Genomic DNA, 14875 nt, shown 5'->3' with positions numbered 1-14875 from the left:
AATTCACAGTTGGTATAAAAAAAGAAAACAGTCTGGAATTAAAGATATTGGCCCCACACAGCCCAATCCCTGGATGCACAGAGATATCTCCTCACTGCAAAGCTCTGGGTTTCAGCTTGCCAGTCTTACCAGTGCACCACAACCATTGAGACCTGGGCAAAGCAGGGAGAGGGAAGGCAAGGAGCATCTCTCAGGAAAACCCTCTTGCATTGGGGAATTTCTTCCCAAGGAGTGTGCCAGCAGGTGCATCCTCTTGACCTGTTTTTGCTCCCAGTTGGAGAGCAGGCTTGGACAAATAACCACGACATGGAAGGGAATGAATAAGCTGCATTAGCAGGGTTTTTCCCCTCACCGGTCTCCATAGCTTCCAAAGGTGTCCCTAAATGGAATCACTGAGCTCACAATGCTGGGGTGCACTGAGATTTAAAGACAACTTTGTATTGGTGGCTGTTCCCTCTGCTTCCCATGTATGGACCTTGCTAGGCCCATGCCGTTGGCAGAGGAAAGAGAAGCAGCCAAGACCAACCACAGTTTCCTTCGCTGTATTTAGGGAAGGCTGTGATTGGTAGGTTTGATGTGTTGTGACGTGAGCGTGAACACTCCTAAGCAGCCCCTGCCAGTGGTAAGCACAGATGGTAACAAGGATGAAAAAAAATATTAAAAAATATAAATAAATAAAATTATAGAGTTGTAAAGTGAGGCATGGCAGCTTTTCAAGCTGCAGTATGGGGAAGTCCTAACTTGAAGTCCTCTCCTCTACCCAGTCTGCTTTTCTCAACAAGACCAGAGGATGACTTCGTGGAGCCCAAAAACATGTATGTGTCCATGGATGTGGAGCTCAGCTTAGCGACTGCACTGCTGGTGAGGAAGCAAAGCTGCCACCGGGGTCCCAAAACTCTTGGCTTCTCAGGGGAGAGGAGATATCCTTCTGAAAGCACTTGTGATGCTGGGGCTGGTGGCAGGAAGCAGTGATGGAGGGGTCCCATCCCCAAGCCCGGGTGCTCCCGGCTCCTTTTTTCTTCCCCAGAGCTTTGCACTGATCCTAATCTTTTTTCATCCACATTTCTGTGGTTCCCCTCCCAAGGGAAGACGAGGGGAGGAGAAGGTGGTGGAGTCCTCCTGCTGCCTTCCCACTCTAGCACCAACCACCATGATCTGCCCCAGCTTCAGCCTCATTTATTCCCTTTGCTTTTGAAATTTCTCATGTTTACTGTTCCCAGATGTCTCTGGAAATCCCACAGGGGTCTTCTGAAGACTCCTGTGGCAAGGTCAAAAGCTGGTGGGCATCCATGAGCCAGAGTCTGAGAACCACAAGTCTGAGAATAAAAGCAGGAAAGAGAAAAAAGGAGAAGGAAAAAAAAAAAGTGAAAGAAAAAAAAAGTGAAAGAAAAAAAAGAAAGAAAGAAAGAAAAAAAGAGATAGAGATTGTTCTAACAAGTGGGAAGCTGCTAAAACATTGAAGATGTTTGTCCTAGAGGGAGCTGCGTTATCTCTGCCTGCATTACGGTGGGGCACAGAGTGACGCTATTGCCAGGGAAGTCAAACTACAGCATCCCAAATGGTCACATAAAGGGAATCTCTCTAACAAGTTCCCATCTCTTCCTTATCCTCGTTTGGAAATTGGATTCACAAGGGGAAAAGCGCTGAACACCTTCTAAAAATAACAATGGCAATAATAACTACGCAGCCTTTTCCCACAATAGCTGTTGGAGAGGGCTAGCCAGGTTTTTAAAACGGTGGTTAACACAATAGGTTCGTCGGGTGCTGGAAAAAGCAACTTTGTGTGCAGAGCTCGCCTTGCAAATGTGTTTCCTAAATAGAGCCATAGATGGCAGTACGTAGTATTTACGGAGTTGTTTCTCTGAGTAAATCTCCTTATTTTAGCAGAAAGCAAGAGAATTTCATTTTCTTGTAGTTACAACGCACTCTGAATGAGAACTCCTAAATCAATGGGAAAAGGGGAAATACACAGCACGAAGAGCCTTTTTGCCTGGGTACCGGCAAGCAGAGCTTGAAATGTAAAATCCTTCTTTTATACACAATTGGGTATCCCCTTTCACAGGGATGACACCTGGAGAGGTGAACAGGAAATGAATTATCCACACTGGGAAAAGTTTTAGACGTCTAAACTGTCCGTCACAAAAATCTGAAACAAACTCAAAATCTGCAGATCACTTTCACAAACTGGTGGTTATGAATGGCATACAAAGTGCACGTCATTCATCGTACTTTCTCTCTCTCTCTTTTTTTTTTTTTTAATTATTTTTGCTTTACAATCAAGAGTATGGATTTCAAAAATCAAAACAGTTTTAAGGTAATATTTATTTCTTACAAAATTACTGGCACACTTTTTTTTTTTTTTCTCCTGATCATAGTAAAAAACTTATTTTCCAAAAAATCGGTCTAATTTTAATAAATCGTCATTTCTAGCCCAAAGAGAGAGCCAACAACCCAACTGGAGAGATATACTGCTTGTTGTAAGTTTCTTTTCCTCCTGGGTATTTGTTGTATAGATGTTATGGAGTGAAGGAACCTTATCCATTGAAGCCAGTTTTAAGAACTCTTGTAAGCTTCCTGACCACGGTGTGTAAGCTCCAGTTTTGCATCAGATCTGCATCCAACATGCATGAGGATTTGCGTCCAACAGGGTCACAGCAAACTCCTCTCCTCTGTCCTTGCAGCAGAGGCAATAACTCTTGCACCCAAAGTTAAATAAAATCTTTGACAAGGAGAAAAAAATGTGAGAATACCCACTCCTTCCACATTTAAATTTCCCCATAACAATGAAACCTATAGCTGGTGGAATGCCATCTTCCCCAGTCATTTCTAAGCAACCCCAGCTAGCAAGCAACCAAAGCTGTAAGTCATCTCCTTGCCCCCATGTTCCCAGCATCCAGGGGCTACATCTCAGCTTACATACAAGGATCAGTTTTTCGTTGATGTCAGAAGAGATAAGCAACCAAAAATTTCCAAAACAATGCATTTCCAGCCTAATTTTACAGATTCAAGTAATTCAAATCAGCTCCAAAGTCTAATTCTTGCCAGGTGAAGTACTTTGAAGCTTCCACAGAAAAAAATGGAACTGGAGAGTGTTCAGCACCTTTCAGGACCTGTTTCTTTGGTGCTTACCTGAATGAAAACCTGTGATATTCACATAGATTTATTTGACAAAAATATATCTTCTGCATGCTGAAATATGAGGTTGATCCCCAAAAAGTATAGCTCATTGAATTTACTTCGGAAGTCCTTCAAGGTAAGGTTGGATTATTCCTAAGGGAAGAAGAATAACGACCATAAGACTAAATAAAGGACTCGCCCAACTCTAGCTTATAACCTTTGTGTTTGTTTGTGTTTTCTCACATCCAATTATAATGTATGCTGGAAAGCATCTGCTTTATGATAATGGAGAAGCCATTTACCAGACAGCTTATCCTTGTATCCGGAAATCGATCACCGAGGTCGGTTGGAACAAGCCTACCATTGAGCCACTGGGTACCAGCGTACTATTCACCCCCTGATGCCACATGTGTTCATAAATACTCTGTAGAGGCTTGCAGAAAAAGTTCAAGGCTTCTCCAAGTGCAACACTATTTCTAAATGCAATGACCTGTGATTTCTTTTACTTTTTGATGGCTAAGTGCTATTTGAGAATTTACCCACACCCCTCATTGATTTTTCTAGGGCTTTCATCTCAGGGACCAGCTGCAGGCACTTGTCAGTACCCCATTTTATTAGCAGTGCCAAGTTAGCCAAATTCAGTCTCAAAACAGCCCTCTAGAGCACGGCAATTCCTTCATCTCAGAGTACTGAGGGAGAAGGGCAGCACACAGCAAATAAATGTTTTGTCCCAGCTCATAGGGAAGTCTGCATCAGAGGAGGCAACGGAGTCCATACATTCCCAGGTTCAGTTTCACCGTAAATAGTTGTGAGAATTATTGCACTGAATGAATGTTTTACCCTCCTCTTCCCCAGAATCTTACCATGACACTGCATTAGTCTTTCCTTTGCAGTATTCCCATCCCAAAGTTTTAAGATGATTCCCTTTGAACAGAATTCATCTACTGTCGTGTTCTTGGCTCTCACCTAGAGAAGAGTGACTTTTCTCCCTTCTTGCAGCTGTTTCCTTTAATCTGAAAATAAGTCACTAGAAACAGAAATAATGTGTTTCTCTCCTTCTGAGTTTTGAACATATCATGACTTGAGCATAAAGCCTGTTTCAATTATGGAGAACTTTCTTCTGTCCTGTTAAACTTAAACCTCTGTGCAATCCATATGTACTCAGGGACAGAACAAGAGAACAAAATTAAATGTTTAAATAAGCTTAAGGGACAAAATCGAGGCATATTAAGCTCAAAATATACAAGCAATTCAGTTGTTGTGTGTTTTTCCTTATTCTTTTCTTTGCCTTTTTTTTTTTTTGTATGCCTCAAGTTTTCTATCCCACTGTACTTCCAGAAATGAATGCAAATGCTGCAGTTTAAGTGAAACCTATCTTATTATTTTATTTACATGTTTTATTGGAAAGAAAGACCACCAGCACCAAAGTATCTTTGCCCTCTTCCCAGCAATTCCCTCCCTACCTAAGGGGAAACCACTGATACTAGAAACCATCTCCTCTGGTTACAGAGCTGTTTTGTGCCTAGATACAGAGCTTGGAGACCACCGGAAAATTTGGAAAGCAATCTGAAGGGAACATAAGAACCCCTGACGTGTCATTTATGCAGGGAAAAGCTGCTTATCTGCTTTGGAAAGCATGGGCCTAAGGAGATTAAGGGAGTGAGAACAACCATGGTCCAGGAGGGTGGGGATGGAGCAGATGACCCCGGGGCCATTTCCAGCCCCAGCTGTAGCCCCACTTCTACCTCACCTTGCTCAGACTGGGCAATGCAATTAAGAAAGCCAACTTGCAGATTGTATTTGTTTTTTTCCCTCTTTATAAGTGACATCTGTGTACCACATTTCCTTCAAAGAAGATTATGCTGTTCAGAGGCTCATTTAATATATAATGAACCATGTTTGTTTGTTTGTTTTTATTTTCTTCTTTCTAATAGGATTGTTTTCTTACATCAAAGCCCACATTTACAGCTAGATTTTCCTAATTTCCTTCTCTGTCTTCCCATTCCTCACCACACAAAGGTCATGCAGGACTACAGAGAGTTCCTGAAGATGGGGAGTGGATCAACAACTGATGGGAATCAGCAGGGATTCACTGACATCAACAGAACAGGCTGAAGCCCATGCTGAGGTACCCGATGGTGCTGGAGACATGAGAAAGCAAAGAAGACTTCATTTTAATTTATTTGGAGCAGGGAGCAAGAAATATGCCCCTTATCAAGGGGCACACAAATGTTTCATAAACTTTTGGTAGACACAGATTTAATTTTCTGAACCAGAGTGTGCAGGCACATGGGGACACTCGTGTCTGGAGGTTTTGTCCCAAGCACCAGCCCAGTTTTCCTTCAACTCCTCCACACTTTATTGCTCACAACTCCAAGGCAACTCTGCCACAGAAGGCCTGGGAGCTTGGAAAATGATTGGTGAAATAGAAGTAAGGATCCCCAGGGATGTTATAAGGCACAAAATCAGCAAATCTCTAGGAGTGTAGGATTGATTTGAAATATTGGAAGAGACTGAGAACATCCTACTCAATACAGCTGATTATTCAAACCCTAAATCTGCTTTCCTTTTGTTTAGACAGCTGATGTATTTCAATCTATATGGAAAACTCAGTCATCATGCCTGTCCTGTTGTTGCTGAAATATTTGGTCTAAGGGTACAATTGCCACACTTGTGCAAGCATGGCAAACTGTGAAAACTAGTCAATGGAGTTAACACCGACACTGTAAATGGCTTGGGGCAGAGACCTTCCTTTTTTCCTTGCCTTCCTTGTAGCTCTCCTGAAGAAGGGTATAGGCATGACAGAAATTAAGGTATTAATTCGTGATTTTAGCAACATATAACTGATATAACACTGATGGAGAAACTATTAAAACCAGAAGAGCAGAGACCTGTGTCTTCAGAACAGATATATTTTTATTCTATCCTTTTGCAGTGTAAACTTGATTGTCTATGCCGCCCAGATAGAAAAAAAAAATATATATATATATATATATATTAAAAAAAAGAAAATCTGCAAACACCTTCCATGGTCTCGCAGTAGCAATATTCTCACATGTGCACACAAGCAAGACCTTTGAGCAAATTTGCTCATATTGGCATATGAACCTTACACAACTGAGAGGTGATGGGTTTAGTCTCAGACTCGCTCACCTTCCCCATGTTCCAGCGTGGATGGCTCTCCCTTGATACAGATTTAGACAAACACATGAAGAAGAAATTCACCAGTGCTTATTAAAAAGTGATCTGCTTTTGACTTCCAGAATGGAAAGTGTGAAGCCTTCTGGCTACAGAAAGCTGGGATCTCACACAGCCCTTCTTATGCAGGAGGGAAAATAGTTGGCTCTAGCATTTACTTACAAAGGGCTGTCTTTTAAAAAGGAGGGTTGATCAATGAACCAGATGACGGCTCAAATCAACTTGAGCTCAAAAGACATTTTAAGCAAGCATACCACTATGTCACAAACCACTTTATTTTATTATTATTTTTTTTTTTTTTAGTACTGATCTGCAGTGTCTCTCTTTGTCAGCATAGTTGATATTTGCAAAGGGGAATGTTTCTTACATGTACAGTCAGACATTTTCAAGCTACGTGCAACTGTGAAGCACATGAAGAGCACTGGGCTCCCAATGGAAATATCTGCAACATAAAAAAGCTCAAAGAAAATACCAAACTGGTTGGAGACTAGGAGTATCAGGGAGAGACAAACTATGACAAGCTGGTTCAAGCAGACAGTGGTAGGGCCACAGCTGGCTCACTCTTGCAAGCTGAGAATACCAGCCCAAGGAATCACGGGAAAGCCTCCACAATAGTGCGACGCTGTAGCAAAAAGCTTACCAACAAGCTGGGAGATGAATAATTAGCTATTGCAAAAGGGACTAAGTCTCTGGAGCAGTCTGTTTTCCGGTCCTAAGCATCTCTAGCTGCTTGTTCAAAGAAAAGAAACACAAAAATGGAAAGCAAATCAAAAATACATCAGACTAAGCCAGTTACATCTCTCGCCCACAGGGAAGGAGGAAAAAGAGATTGTTACTTCTCTTAAACTCCCTTGTTATTCTCACTGGGGGGGGTGAGCATGCATAGATGCTGTGATGGATTCTGTCTTTTAGTTAAGTAAAGATGCTGTTGTTTGTCAGGCACTGTAGCACAGACAAATGAAGTTGCAGAAGGTGCTGCCATACCCCTGCAGGCGCCGTTCCAGAAAAAGCATGTTCAGCATACCAAACTACCCAGCTCCTGACCAAAACTCAGGCTCCAGCACCAACCCAATCTGATGCAGTTGCAGCATTAATTTCAACAAGTCAGTTCCAAACATTCCTCTTCACAAAAATCAGACTAAAAAGGTTTTGTCCAAAAGACATAGCTGCATGCATTTTGAGGATGTTTGTCTTATGTAACAGAAATGAAGGTCCTGACCTCCCTCTCAGCTGACTTTATTGGTGATAAGCTGTCTTGGCATAGCTGAGCAGAGGGTAAAAGTTCCTCTGGCTGAACTCAGAAGTTCCTCTCAGTCCAGAAGGCTGTTAGTCAACGGCTGTGATGCAGCAGAAGCCCAAGAAATGGTTCGTCACATCTCTGCAAGACTTAGACCCATTGCCTACCTCCTGTCTGCACGCTAATGGATGAAACCCTTTCAATGTTAGGATCATCTCCATCTCATGTATAGCAGCCATGATTTGACCATTGAAATGCAGTAAGAGTGGCACAAGGCTGAGCTTGGAAGTCACCTGCAATGCATCAGCTCACGAAGAGGGGAACGTGATTCCTCAGCTGAGACAAGCTCAGCAGCAGCTGCTCCTTGCTTGGCTGACAGAGCAGTTGCTCCTTGGCTTCCCTGGAAAAGAAACCTTTCATGGTCTCTGCTCCAGACTTGGGGACATAAATGACAACAGAGACCAATGAAGGACACTGCTGGACACTTCATGGTCAACCACTGCTAGGTCTGAGAGGGGTCTCATATTATTAAGGGGGGAAAAGTGGGCAAAATTCAACTGGAGATTCTAAAAGAGGCTGACTCAGAAAGACATTGGGTTGGGGCTTCATTCACTCACACCCAGTGTGAAAAACACAGTGATCATCACTAATCCCAAACTGCTCAAATTTGTCCTATTATCATTACTATTTCTCTGTTGTTATTTCTATTATGTATGGTATTTATTCTCAATTATAGTAAAATGTTATCTGGAGATCTAGAGCAATTTCTGGACACCCCTAGGCACAGATAGTGACAAGCTGTTTGCTAAACAGAGATCTGGGAATAACTGGTTTTTCATTTTGCTGCCAATTCTGCAATGTAAGCAAATAAATAAATAAATTGGAGGCAGATATGAAATAAACAAAAAAGTCGGCTAACTGAAAATGGAAAGCAAACAAACAGACTAACAAGCCGAGCATATCTGAGTTTAAAAGAATATTGTCTTCCACCCACAATAAACTCCTTCATGTTGTTTTCAAGATTTGTAACATGTTTTCTCAACACTGCAGAAAAAAATAAATGGAACATCATTTCAAATTAAAAAAAAATAAAAGAGCATCTTGTTCAGAAACAAAGTGAAATGTTTTGATTTTATTTGTATGGGTATTTTCTCTTTCTGTAGATTACAAAAAAAAAAAGCACCAACAAAAAACAACAACAACAAAAAAACAAACTCCTTGTCAAAAAAATTCACATCAGTTTGGAATCTACCTTTTCCAACAAAATACTTTTAGCTGGAAATTTTTGACTGCCTTATAACGAGAATCAAAATAATGAACTTTGGGTCTGGGGAGCTGAACATACAGACCTGCACTTCAGAAAACCTGTGCCCTTATCCTAGTCATGCCTTTAAGTTTTAAGTCACAAGCAGAGCAAGATGGCATTCGATAATGAAACCACTTGCTCTGAAACTGCCTAAAATCACAGTGAAAAGTAAGTTTTAGTGGTTTGCAAAATATACCCAGTCAGAAAGTTGGTACTAACTTCTACACTTTAATGAATTTTGCATGTTTCTGTAATTGTCAGACACATTGTAACTTTAGGGGTATGCATTATTATAATGTGAATCCATGAATCCAGAAGTGTTCATTAATAATGCAGATTAATAATTAAGTATTAAAGAATCTCTAATAGATGAGACATTGTCTGAAGTAGAAAATTAATCTTGTCAGAACTCTACTTTTAAACTTTCTGTGAAAGGATATCGATACGCCCTTCTCATAAACAGCTGTTCAGTGACAGGCACTGGAGGATAGAAGACTTTCATGTCAACAACCAAGCAGTAACACGTGTCAGAGAGGGAAAGCTTTGATTTTTCTTACGAAAAGAGAAGTGCAGAACCAAAGTTTTGAACAAACCACCAACCATGGGATTCTTTACCGAGTTCTTTATCTGAAGATCTAAATATACCATGACAACTACTCTCCAGGTGTCCCTCTGTAGTCAATGGGAAGAGGTTGACCTCTTCTGGAGGGTGACTGTCCCAGCCTAATTCTGTTAGTATGCGTTGAATCACCATCATGAAGAACTGGTCTTCTCTGTTGCTCTCCACATCACTTAGACCAAGCCCCTGCCTGTAACCAGTGTCACATCAGGCACGTACCCTTCCTCGTCCTTACATACTGTTTCTTGTTTCTGCACAGTTCTGCTTTGGGTTTGTTTCTTCCTTAAAAAGTTAAAGAGACACCTGAAAAGGCAGCAACTCCATCAATGGATCTGCTGCCAGCCAGGTTTGTTCACTTGGTGAAAACAAGGGTATACTTCTGTTACATGTGCAAAATATTCCCATTTGCTACTGAGACGAGGCCAGACAATGAGTGCTCCCTTATTTTTCTGATGGTCATGTCGAATTCACCCTCAAATTTACAGAGTGAAACAGCAGAGATGGTCATGGGCATGGCTGGGGACATTCTCCATGGCCCAGCAGGCCCAGAGCCTGACAAGTTGACCTGTGAGAAGCTGTCTTGGCTTGGAGGCAAAGCTCATCTTCCCAACCGACATGGGCAGAGCTCTTCACATGCAATGCCCTTTCTAGGTCTCTCTGGAAAGAAACAAAAAGGAAGCCTGAATATAAAATAGAGAGAATGAGAGAATAGCTGTAATGCTGACCAGTTGAGGGTTGCACCAGGGTAGCAAGGATAAGGACTACCAAGGGGGACAACATGTGAGACAAGGCCAAGGAGAGGAGAGATAATATGGTACCACCAAGGGTAGACAGCCTTGGAATACTGGCAGAGCTTGTCAAGGAGGTGAGAAAAGAAGAGAAAAAAAAAAAAGACTTGGATTTATGTCCCACAAAATAGTGCCTGTAAAACACTCGTCTGACCCTGTGTCTCTATCTGGGGTCTTATCTCCCTTCCTCGTTTACTGCTACAATCTGGTACAATCTTACCAAATAACTCACAAATGTGGGTTCCCACACTGAGCGTCCCAATATCCTTTTCCAGCTTCAGCTGCACCCCGGAAGGCAGGGGAGATGGAGTTGGCCAACCAAAGGTGACCCAGACTGAAGATAACTTCTCAGGTTTTCCTCTGTTTTGACCGTAGACACCAGAAGTTCCATCTCATATCAAATCACTTCAGTGTTTTAGGTGTTGTATAAATATTTGATTTTAAATTAAAAGCACCATCCCTAAAGATCATTCAGTCTTCTGTCAAGATGCAACAGAGTTTCTGATCAAATTGTGAGGGCAGCAGACTACAGACCTCTTCTCCTCACTGCTGCATTGCTCAGAAACCCCTTTTAAGACTCTTGTGGTCTCAAGGATCTTCAGTAGTCCAAGAGAACAGGGGCAAAAAATTATGGGACTGCCCAATGCACATAATTCTATCACTGTTGCTGCCCAAGGACCAATACGAGAGGTTGTATTGGTCAGAGGTTTTCCCATCTCTGTCTTCAGCCATCAGCTGTACCTGTGGTCCCCTGCAACACCAGCTGGTCTCAGTAGAAAAAAAAAATAAAATAAAAATTATCATCAGTCCCCAAAATTTTACTGCCAAGAGTTCAAATTTCTCCAGACAATAAATATGCACAAAATTCCACTGGTGTTAACAACTGACAGTCTCAGGGAAGAGGATCAACCTCTCCCAAACACTAATTGAAAGCAGACAGGTTACTGCTGCTATCGCAGCAGCTCTGTTATTGATTTTCTAATGGGAACGCTTGTCTCCTGAACAAAGCTCTTGTACAGATAATAAGGCTGCTTAAAAAAAAAAATACAAAAATAAAAAATAATAATTGCCTCTCTGAGCCCTCATTTTATTTCACATTCAGAATCCAATTGCAGATCTTTCTGATAGCTAATAATTTAACGGTCATTTATGTACAGTTTAGGGTCCATTGTTAGCAACTTTGGAGCGAATAAGCCAATTAGATTAGCTGGATCTTGCATTCATGTAAAACAAATATATATCAAAGCAATTAAATGTGCAGTTTAATCGTTCCCAACCTATGAAGGAGACAGTTGCCTGAAGGTCCCAGCTCTTTTTGTGCCTCCCACTTCCAGTTGCTGACATCAGTGTAGCAAGAGCCGTTTGCTTTGGGATTTTGGAAACACTTATTTAGTGTGGCAAGATATGCGAGTGAATTATTGACCTCAATATTTCCCAAGTGGGGATGCTGCAGCCCTGAGGGTAGAGAGGTCCCTGCAAGACGGTAGCAAGACAGGGAACAATTTTAATTTCCAGCTAAGGAAAAGCAAATCCCTCATTGCTCACCTGCACTTCTGCCCCACAAGGTCCCCCGTTCCCTGCAAGCCTTCTCCCACACAGATGATTTACTTCTGCTTAGCACTGCTGAGGGCTGGCATGTTTACACCCTGGCAAGCATAGCATGCAAATAGATGGATTTTGAATCAGCAGTTGCTACTCTGAGAAATGAGGGGGTGAACTAGTCCACCCTGTGGCAGAGACCCTGAAGGCAGATGACTCCCTATCGGGTTTGTCAATTGCTTCTTGCAGACACATGGGTGATATGGATAGATTTGGGGTCTGGGCATCTAGGGCTGCTCATTGCCACCGTCCTCCTCCTGAGCAAAGTGACAGCCACCTCTCTGTCTTCCTGCTGGGCCACAAGGCAGCTCACATTCCTTGGCACTGATTATTTATGAAGCTTTCCCTACTATGTATCCACCCTCGCTTTAATACTTCCCCTGCTGTGCCCTGGGCATCCATTTCCATTCTCATTACGAGGGCAGAGGAAATGATCTGGGTCAGCATTATAACATGCCTTTATGCAAGGGCACGTCATTACCCTCACTGCCTGCTAATGGCTGTCTCCTGGTTGAACGTACACCAGCTCTGAGGGTTTCCTACTCAAATGCTTTCATCACTTTTTAGGTTCTTCAGTCCCACCAAACCCAAGATCACTTTGATGACTCTTTCCCTCTTACACATCCAACTACATCTATCTCCTCATCCTCATTGCTGGAAAGAAAAAATAGTAATAATAAAAATAAAAAAACCACAGAGGGAATATTGCAAGCTTCTTCAAGAAAAACATCACTGAAAAATTGTCTTTCCATGTGTGGGAGAAGTCACAGTTTATATCAAAGGAATAACAAAGTATTTGACCAACAGCACCCACTTTTTATAGCAAGAACCACTCGTGCCATCACTTGTATCCTGCAGTAGCCGTGACTGGTTGTTCTTGATGAAAGCAGCTCATCTACCAGATAAAGGATGATCTTCGGAGAGCTTCAGTGGTCAGAATATACATCAGTGGCCTTGCAGGTGGGATCTCATGTTCTGGTTCTGTGATGGATCACGTAGCATACGGTTCACCTCACCTGTGGTTTCTCAACTAAGTGTCTCATCACAGCTGAATGCTAGTGGCCAAAGGGAGGTTGGATCTTCCAAGGGTGATTTGTTCTTGTACAGGTACCTTGCCATGAAGTAAGTCTTCACGCTCAGGTGGCTAAATGGAAGGAAAAGCAGCCTGTATTCAGCCACGGAGCTGAAAGTGGCTCTCAGAAGGAAGATCTTAGGTCCCTGGATGTCTAAATGAGGCCATGTAAAGAACAAGGACAGGCAAACTAGAGACTCTAGAGAAATACAATATCATACAATATCATCAATATCATACTTTTTTTTTTTTTAATGACTATACAAACCAAGTGAAATCTGCTGGGGCATGGTTCACTCTTGGTCTTCTTCTATTCAGCCATAGAAAGTGTTTGTTTCTCCCTGTGTGTCTGTTTACCTGCGTATGTGTATTTACAGCTGCAAATAATAGAGCCAGGTCCCCCTTAGACACATTTCTGGTCTTCAGCTCCAATTCTTCTCCCAACTGAAGCTAAGCCTTGCAATGTTTCTTTTTTTATTTGTTTGTTTTTTGTTTTTCTGTTTTTTACTGATGGTATCTGCCCAGATTTGCTCAAGACATTAAACCCAAAGGTACCAAATCAAACCACCTTTTGCGGCAAAAGCCAGGCAACCGGCAGCTTCTTGCAAGTTTGCAAATCAAGTCCAGGTGACTGATTCTGGAACAGCATTATGGCAAGCAATGTCCTATTTGTACAAGGCTTTTAAGGAGCTGTCAACTTTCTTCTTTCTCTTTCACACTGTCTTTCCAACATTGTCATTTCGGCTGAGCCTGGAAGCATGAAAATGCCAGCTAGCAGCATTAGCAGTTGTATCACTGCAAGTGTAAAGCTAGCAGTGCTCTCACTGCTGCACTAGCAGTAAGGAGTAGAGTCAAGTTATGACACTGACAGCAAATTTCGACTTGGGAAAAATATTAAATAAATGAAAACAAAAACATACTTTGAGTCAGTAATTATTCTTCGGTCTTATTCGTGCACTTATGCAGATGATCCTAACTAGCAGAAGCACTTAAAATGCCTTTTTACTCTCCAGGCAGCATCTTCATTGCCAACTCCCCTGTATGTACCTGTTAACCAACTACAGTACCTTTTCACAAAAGTTATTTGGGTGCTTCCCTTCCAGCATGAAGGGAACATTTCAACCTCAACCAGTCTTTGAATCCATGATTCTGTGGGTCACTTGTTTTCTAAGGTAAATGAGTTTAATGTCCCCTGTGATATAAGATCCCAAGAACACAGCGTAGCTCAGTCTGCCAAAATTGGTCTTGCTCTTACGAGCTTAGGTATGCAGTGAACCCACACTGAAATGGCTGAATCTTCCCTTCCCTTCCCTTCCCTTCCCTTCCCTTCCCTTCCCTTCCCTTCCCTTCCCTTCCCTTCCCTTCCCTTCCCTTCCCTTCCCTTCCCTTCCCTTCCCTTATTCTTTCCCACTTTCTCTCTCCCTTTCTCTCTCTTTTCCCTTTTTTGTTCTGCTTTTTCTTTTCCTCCCCCTCCCCGCATTTCTTTGTCTTTCCCTCTTTCCTTTTCTCATTTTCTTCTTTCTCTGAACTTATATACAGGTGTAAATCAGGGGTACTTCAGTGTTATTCTCAAGTGCCATCTCACAGTGCTCAGCATTAGGAAGAAGTGTTACCCATGGGTTTTCTTTACTCTGCGAATCATGTAATAAGTCAAAATACAGGTCAGCTAAAAACAACGTGAAACTTGCCAAGTGCTTTATTAAGTGTTACTCTCTGGGTTCAAGATGATTCAGGGATTTGGAAAGTGGGTTAAGGAATGTTCCCATTAAGGTCAGTGGCAGAAATCTGGTGCAGAGTGGTAATAACCACAAGGCATTTGTATTTACTGGCCTATGAGAAATCGATGAGTTTGGGTCTTGCTCTTGCTGTGGTGGCAGTAACGTTGCAAAAAACCTCTAATAACAAAGATGGAGTCTCTCTTTCTCTCTCTTTTTTTTTT

The sequence above is a fragment of the Anser cygnoides genome, chromosome 2, assembly GCF_040182565.1.
Source record: "Anser cygnoides isolate HZ-2024a breed goose chromosome 2, Taihu_goose_T2T_genome, whole genome shotgun sequence".
Lineage (NCBI taxonomy): Eukaryota > Metazoa > Chordata > Aves > Anseriformes > Anatidae > Anser > Anser cygnoides.
The sequence above is the reverse complement of the archived record's forward strand: the minus strand, read 5'-3'. Positions refer to the sequence as shown.